Source organism: Malus domestica, chromosome 07 (assembly GCF_042453785.1).
Source record: "Malus domestica chromosome 07, GDT2T_hap1".
Lineage (NCBI taxonomy): Eukaryota > Viridiplantae > Streptophyta > Magnoliopsida > Rosales > Rosaceae > Malus > Malus domestica.
Genome location: NC_091667.1, coordinates 6,426,611 through 6,434,927, shown reverse-complemented (window position 1 = coordinate 6,434,927; position 8,317 = coordinate 6,426,611). Strand labels below are relative to the sequence as shown.

The following is an 8,317-nucleotide window of genomic DNA, read 5'->3' as shown; positions in this document are numbered from 1 at the left end:
ATTTTCAATTAACTGAAATATGAGTCGATGTCATATAGTTTGTAGAAACTTTATAAACATCAAGCAATATTTTCACTAACCATAAAACTCTGAATATAATATCAACGATCCAAATCGTTCATCTTCTTGCATCCTCTAATAGATCAAGTTTTCAAAAAACAAAATCTGAAAAAAAACAAAATTTGATGAGAACAATGAAGTGTAAATATAAACAACAATCAACGGTTAAATTTTGATCTATGATTTATATGATTATAGTGGCGAATTTCGAAGTTAAGCTCTTCAGGAAAGTTGTAAAGCTTGTCATTACGAGCGTTTATATATTTTTTTTACACTTTTACATTAATTAAAAAACTATTAAAGACTTTAGGTAAGTAAAAATATACTTAAAAGAAAAATACGTTTTTATGTTTTGGATGTGACAATATGTTATGTATATACTTATTTAGTATTATGTTTTTCATTTGATTATTTATTGGTTTAAAATATATTTTCCTTAACGGGTAACGGGTCGGGTCATATTACCTATTAATATTATCGGGTCGATTTCTGATCGGGTCATTTTACCCGTTTATTTTAACGGGTGTTACACGACATGACCTGTTAAGATATCGGGTATGACATGAAAACAACATGAACACGGAAAACACGACACGAATGTCAGGTCTAATTTTTTTGTTATATATATATGTGTGTGTGTGTGTGTGTGTGTGTGTGTGAAATAATTACCTACATTTATATGTAAAATATAATTTATTGACTTAACTAAGCATGTATTATTGTCATTTAGTACTACGGTCTAATGATATTTCTTTTCACTTGTAAGTGAGAGGTTTTAGGTTCGATTCTCGCCAAAAAAGAATTTGAATCACATCGTTTGTTCAAAAAAAAAAACTAAGCATATATTATTACATATATTAGGCACGTTTTATTGTTATTATATATTAAGCAATGAATTTATTATTTTCTTATTTTTGTAAATTCATTAATTCTCTGTTACAATTCGTATAGAATTAATTGTGTACATCAAACATTCAAATAGAAGTATTTTAGGCATCAAAAAATTTTAAATGTGTAAAGTCAAATATAATTAATGAATTTTCGGATGTGGAGAAAATTAAATTTCAAAAGCTAAACTCATATTTTCAGTTTAATGCATTAGTAGACAGTGGAAAAACAATGGAACCCTACCAATCGTGATACACATTTCTGTTGTGCCTTGGTCCGTTCATTAGTGCGGAAGCGAGATTCAGATTACAATCTCATCAAAATCACACTCAGTTGAACAGAATAAAATACAAGAAAAAAAGACACCGAGAAATTTACGAGGTTCGGCAAAAATCCTGCCTACGTCCCCGGAGAAATATTGCTCTTCACTATGAGAATAACAGTACAAGTACACATGAGTTAAATCAACATAACCTAATCCCAAATCCCTTGCACACCCACTCATAGAATTTTCCCAAGAACCTCATTTTACCCCAAGAGTTCTTTCACTAGAATACTTTTCACTCTAGCTCTCTTGATTTTCTCTCACCCATGCCCATGTTTTCCCATGGGAGAGCCGAATGCTCTCCTCCTTGGATGCTCTCTGATGCTTTCTCAGGAGAGAGCCGAATACTCTCCCTTCGGTTCTTAACAAAAATAAATAGCAAAAGAAAAAGGAATCAACTTTCCCTTTTTCCACAAACATCATCATTATGTTTTTACTCATGATGATGTCCACCAACCTTTTGCTTTTACTTAGTCTGCAACTTTCATGCAACCCACACCATGTGATATCAAACGTGGTGTAGAATTAATTGTGTACATTAAACATTCAAATAGGAGTATTTTAGGCATCAAAAATTTTTAATTGTGTAAAGTCAAACATAATTAATGAATTTTCGGATATGGAGAAAATTAAATTTCAAAAGCTAAACTCATATTTTCAGTTTAATGCATTAGTAGACAGTGGAAAAACAATGGAACCCTACCAATCGTGATACACATTTCTGTTGTGCCTTGGTCCGTTCATTAGTGCGGAAACGAGATTCAGATTACAACCTCACCAAAATCACACTCAGTTGAACAGAATAAAATACAAGAAATAAAGACACCGAGAAATTTACGAGGTTCGGCAAAAATCCTGCCTACGTCCTCGGAGAGATATTGCTCTTCACTATGAGAATAACAGTACAAGTACACATTAGTTAAATCAATATAACACAATCCCAAATCCCTTGCACACCCACTCATAGAATTTTCCCAAGAGCCTCACTTTACCCCAAGAGTTCTTTCACTAGAATACTTTTCACTCTAGCTCTCTTGATTTTCTCTCACCCATGCCCATGCTTTCCCATGGGAGAGCCGAATGCTCTCCCCCTTGGATGCTCTCTGATGCTTTCTCAGGAGAGAGCCGAATACTATCCATTCGTTTCTTAACAAAAATAAATAGCAAAAGAAAAAAGAATCAACTTTCCCTTTTTCCACAAACATCATCATTAAAGTAAAAGTAAGACATCATCATTATGTTTTTACTCATGATGATGTCCACCAAATTTTTGCTTTTACTTTGTCTGCAACTTTCATGCAACCCACATCATGTGATATCAAACATGGTGTAGAATTAATTGTGTACATCAAACATTCAAATATGAGTATTTTAGGCATCAAAAATTTTTAATTGTGTAAAGTCAAACATAATTAATGAATTTTCGGATGTGGAGAAAATTAAATTTCAAAAGCTAAACTCATATTTTCAGTTTAATGCATTAGTAGACAGTGGAAAAACAATGGAACCCTACCAATCGTGATACACATTTCTGTTGTGCCTTGATCCGTTCATTAGTGCGGAAACGAGATTCAGATTACAACCTCACCAAAATCACACTCAGTTGAACAGAATAAAATACAAGAAATAAAGACACCGAGAAATTTACGAGGTTCGGCAAAAATCCTGCCTACGTCCCCAGAGAGATATTGCTCTTCACTATGAGAATAACAGTACAAGTACACATGAGTTAAATCAACATAACACAATCCCAAATCCCTTGCACACCCACTCATAGAATTTTCCCAAGAGCCTCACTTTACCCCAAGAGTTCTTTCACTAGAATACTTTTTACTCTAGCTCTCTTGATTTTCTCTCACCCATGCCCATGCTTTCCCATGGGAGAGCCGAATGCTCTCCCCCTTGGATGCTCTCTGATGCTTTCTCAGGAGAGAGCCGAATACTCTTCCTTCGGTTCTTAACAAAAATAAATAGCAAAAGAAAAAGGAATCAACTTTCCCTTTTTCCACAAACATCATCATTAAAGTAAAAGCAAGACATCATCATTACGTTTTTACTCATGATGATGTCCACCAAACTTTTGCTTTTACTTTGTCTGCAACTTTCATGCAACCCACACCATGTGATATCAAACATGGTGTAGAATTAATTGTGTACATCAAACATTCAAATAGGAGTATTTTAGGCATCAAAAATTTTTAATTGTGTAAAGTCAAACATAATTAATGAATTTTCGGATGTGGAGAAAATTAAATTTCAAAAGCTAAACTCATATTTTCAGTTTAATGCATTAGTAGACAGTGGAAAAACGATGGAACCCTACCAATCGTGATACACATTTCTGTTGTGCCTTGGTCCGTTCATTAGTGCGGAAACGAGATTCAAATTACAACCTCACCAAAATCACACTCAGTTGAACAGAATAAAATACAAGAAATAAAGACACCGAGAAATTTACGAGGTTCGGCAAAAATCCTGCCTACATCCCCGGAGAGATATTGCTCTTCTCTATGAGAATAACAGTACAAGTACACATTAGTTAAATCAACATAACACAATCCCAAATCCCTTGCACACCCACTCATAGAATTTTCCCAAGAGCCTCACTTTACCCCAAGAGTTCTTTCACTAGAATACTTTTCACTCTAGCTCTCTTGATTTTCTCTCACCCATGCCCATGCTTTCCCATGGGAGAGCCGAATGCTCTCCCCCTTGGATGCTCTCTGATGCTTTCTCAGGAGAGAGCCGAATACTCTCCCTTCGGTTCTTAACAAAAATAAATAGCAAAAGAAAAAGGAATCAACTTTCCCTTTTTCCATCAACATCATCATTAAAGTAAAAGCAAGACATCATCATTATGTTTTTACTCATGATGATGTCCACCAAACTTTTGCTTTTACTTTGTCTGCAACTTTCATGCAACCCACACCATGTGATATTTCCACCGAAAGCAAACACAGGTCATTTCATTGTTGTTAACACATGACTCATAATTACTAACAAATGTATGAGCCAAACACAACAATTTCATTTTAGAAAAGTTTTACACACTAACGTGCGGAAAGCCTACCACCAGTCTATTAAAAGCCTCTCTCTCAACCTCACTCCCATGCTAATATTAAAGAGTGCAGATCAAACAAAACACAATGGGATTCCGCCGGTGCTTGTTTGTGTCCAATATGTGTTATATACTTTCAAAACTTCTGTTGTTTCATCTCGTGGTTGTTAGCTCATCAGTTTCCTCATTGCAGCAATCTTGTCACGACGAGGAGAGGTCTGCCTTGCTGCAATTCAAGGAAAGCTTCATCATTAACAGATCTGCCTCGGATCTTGATGACGCTTATCCAAAGACTTCGCAATGGAAACTAGCTGAAGGACGAAATGGCAACTGCTGTGCATGGGATGGCATTGTGTGTGACGGGAGGACGGGTCATGTGATTGGCCTTGATCTGAGTAGCAGCTGTCTCCTGGGCTCTATCAACTCCAACAGCAGCCTTTTCCAGCTTGTTCAGCTTCAAGCGCTAAACCTCGCTGACAACAACTTCAACTACTCTCGAATTCCTACTAGCATTAGGAATTTCCCAAGGCTCGTGTATCTTAATCTCTCTATGTCTGTATTTTCTGGCCAAATCCCATCCCAAATTTCACAGTTAGCCAAATTGTCGTCCCTTGATCTGTCTTGGAATCAGTTAAACGGTCCAATTCCTTTTCTAGGAAATCTCACCCACCTCACAGTACTTAATCTGTCCTTCAATCAGTTAATCGGTCCAATTCCTTGTTTAGGAAATCTTACCCACCTCACAAAATTTTCTCTGTCTCGGAATCAGTTAACCGGTCCAATTCCTTCTCTAGGAAATCTCATCCACCTCACAAGACTTTCTCTGTCTCGAAATCTGTTAACCGGTCCAATTCCTTCTCTAGGAAATCTCACCCACCTCACACTACTTTATCTGTATTCCAATCAGTTAACCGGTCCAATTCCTAATTCCTTATCCGATCTTGTCAATCTCGAGGCATTAGATCTAACTGATAATAATCTGACTGGTACGGTGGAGTTCCACGTGATGTTTCATAAGTTACAAGGGCTCGTCGAGTTGTACCTAGCTCGTAACAGGTTGAAATTTTTTACAGAAACAGAAAGTATGAATGCAAGCCTACTTCCAAAGTTAAAATTTCTAGGATTGGGTTCGTGCAACATAAGAGAGTTCCCAAGTTTCCTGCAGTATCGAGAAACATTGGAGTTCTTGGACCTTTCCACCAACAATTTGCATGGCGAAGTACCAAAATGGATGTTGAACACAAGCACAAAGACTATGACGTACCTGGAGATTTCTCACAACTTCCTTTCAAGCATTGTCCAGCCTTCAGATGCCTTTCCTTGGGTTAACCTACAAGTTTTAGGGCTCAAGAATAACCTGCTACATGGGCCGCTACCGATTCCTCCACCACACACAGTTCACTATCGTGTTGGAAACAACAATCTAAATGGAACAATTTCACCATTGATCTGCAGTCTGACTTCTCTTCAGCTCCTTGATCTCTCCAACAACAATATGAGTGGAATGCTTCCCCCTGTCTCGGAAACTTCAGCGCTGATCTGCGAGTTCTAAGAATTGGAAACAACTCTTTCAGCGGCTTTCTTCCTGAAACACACACCAACACAAGCAGTCTGAGGTTGATTGATGTTAGTCATAACCAATTGCGAGGGCAACTACCAAGGTCTTTGGGGAACTGCATAAGACTTGAGTTTATTGATCTGTCATACAATAAATTCAGCGATGTTTTTCCCTTTTGGTTGGGGGCTCTTCCAGAGTTAAAACTTTTGGCAATGCAATCCAACGCGTTCTACGGTCCGATAGAGGAACCTGATCAGGACAATGTTGAATATTTTCCTGAGTTGCGAATTCTGGATCTGTCTTTTAATAGTTTCAGAGGCAAGTTTCCATCTCAAAACATGTTTTCCGGGAATGTCATGAGGGGTGTCACTCGAAACCAGTCAACATATATGAAGGTAGACACAACTATCGACACTCCTAGTCTTCAGCTAATCTTTTATGAATTTTACTCAATCACGATAACTAGCAAAAGTGTGGAGAGATATTATACGAAGATTCAAGAAGCTTTTGCAGTGATTGACATCTCAAGCAACAAATTTGAAGGGAGGATTCCTGAATTTATTGGGAACCTAGAGGGGTTGGTGTCATTCAATATATCTGGTAACCTCCTAACGGGTCCCATCCCATCATCTTTCGGGAATTTAAGAAGGCTTGAATCACTGGACCTTTCACACAACAAGCTTTCAGGACAAATCCCTCAAAGCCTCACGCAGCTTACATTCCTTGCAGTATTCATTGTCTCTAACAACAGTTTGACAGGTCCAATACCGCATGGAACCCAACTTACTTCATTCAATAGCAGTTCATATGAAGGAAACCCTGGATTGTGTGGTGATCCTTTGCCAAAGAAATGCGGAGATCCTAAGGCTCCTCACCTGTCACCTTCAAAAACCGAAGAAAATGATTCAGGCTCGTTTGAATTTGATTGGAAATTTGTTTTGGCTGGTCTCGGAAGTGGGTTGGTAGTGGGAGTTGTTCTTTCTGATGTGGTGATCACAAAGAAGCATGAATGGTTTGTTGAGATTGTTAAAACCATCAAGCTGATGATAGGAACTTCGTAAGTCCACTATAAGGTTATGCATTTGGTGTTGTTTTTTGCTTGTTTTATATTATTTCGTTGTACTCCTTTTTAATGTTATGTCTTCCTTTTGTAATATGGTATATTAGTTCCACAAAAGGTACAAACCCAGAGAGGCGGCATTGTACAACAGCTATCAACCCCTATTTAATAGAACAAGAATTCATAATTCTATCGAATGTAAACCCAAATTTATCAACAGCTACATATTAGAAACAGTTTAACTGCCAAAGATGCTAGTCAAGCAAAAACACATCAACTCACATATGAAATATCCAAGTTATCTAATATCTATTATGTGTCACTAATTCGCATATTTTCTTATGTGTCACTAATTCATTACAATATATTCAAGTACGGACATTTTAGTATATTAATTCAGTAAATTATGATACAAACGTTTAGGTACACTGATTAAAAGAAGTTAAACAAAATTAAAAAATTAAAAAACGTATAATAACAAATTTGAAATTTATGTGACGACGTTAAATAAGATATCTATTAAATATTAAAAAAATACAATATAAATTTGAATTATGTACCCATTAAAGGATTAAAATGAATATGTAATTTAACTTCAGATTTTTATTAAAGTTTAATCTTTTTTAAGAATTAAGGTTCAAAAACCCTTTATTTGTTTTTCCAGAAGTTTGGGGGTAAAATTGGAAGTAGAGTGAGCCAAAGAAGGGTAATGAGAATGAAGGAAGAACAGCAGCAATGAAGGAATACTAACCAGCAGCAACAAGCATAGCCAATGCGATGGACAGCACCCGCACACTCGCCCACGTCAGCAGCCCAGTCAATCCGACGGCCAAGACGTCGTTAGGATCTGGGTCCAGTAGGAGATCACCCCATCTGATATTGCCGAATAAAGGCCGTTGATTCTTGCCCAAATCATCGTCACTGCCACCACCGTCGGATCCAGTTCCTTCATCTTTGCCTTTCTCTTCTACCCTCTCCTTGGAATTCGAATCCTGCTCCAACCCGTTGCCGTTGTTCGCAAATACCACAAATCTTTTGGGTATTTTTGGGATTTGGGTTTTGTGGGGCGAATGATAGGAGAAATTGGGATGGGTCTGCGTGTGAGAGCAGTGAGCCCTAAACATGTTTTCCCGCACATCCAAATTTTGCAGGAAAATTGGGAAACCGAGAAAGGACCTTTCCTATTTCCCCACAATATTTTTCAATTTTTGTGGGTTGGGTTTTGGGTTGTATGTGAATTGGGCTGAAGAATTTGGACTCAATTAAAAGTAGAGAATGTGGACTTTGGACTCGGTTGCAAACTTGCAAGGGCTTTCCGCTTTCATTAGCATTTGTCATGTCGGACTTGGACCAGAAATCGGATATGAA

General features: G+C 37.3%; 1 pseudogene across 1 annotated transcript; it reads left to right on the top strand.

Annotated features, from left to right (window-relative positions):
• Nucleotides 1-4,401: 4,401 nt before the first annotated feature.
• Nucleotides 4,402-7,146, top strand: LOC103420575 (receptor like protein 27-like; annotated as a pseudogene). The gene has a single exon (XR_011582629.1). The product of XR_011582629.1 is annotated as a receptor like protein 27-like (transcript).
• The last annotated feature ends 1,171 nt before the right edge of the window (nt 7,147-8,317 follow it).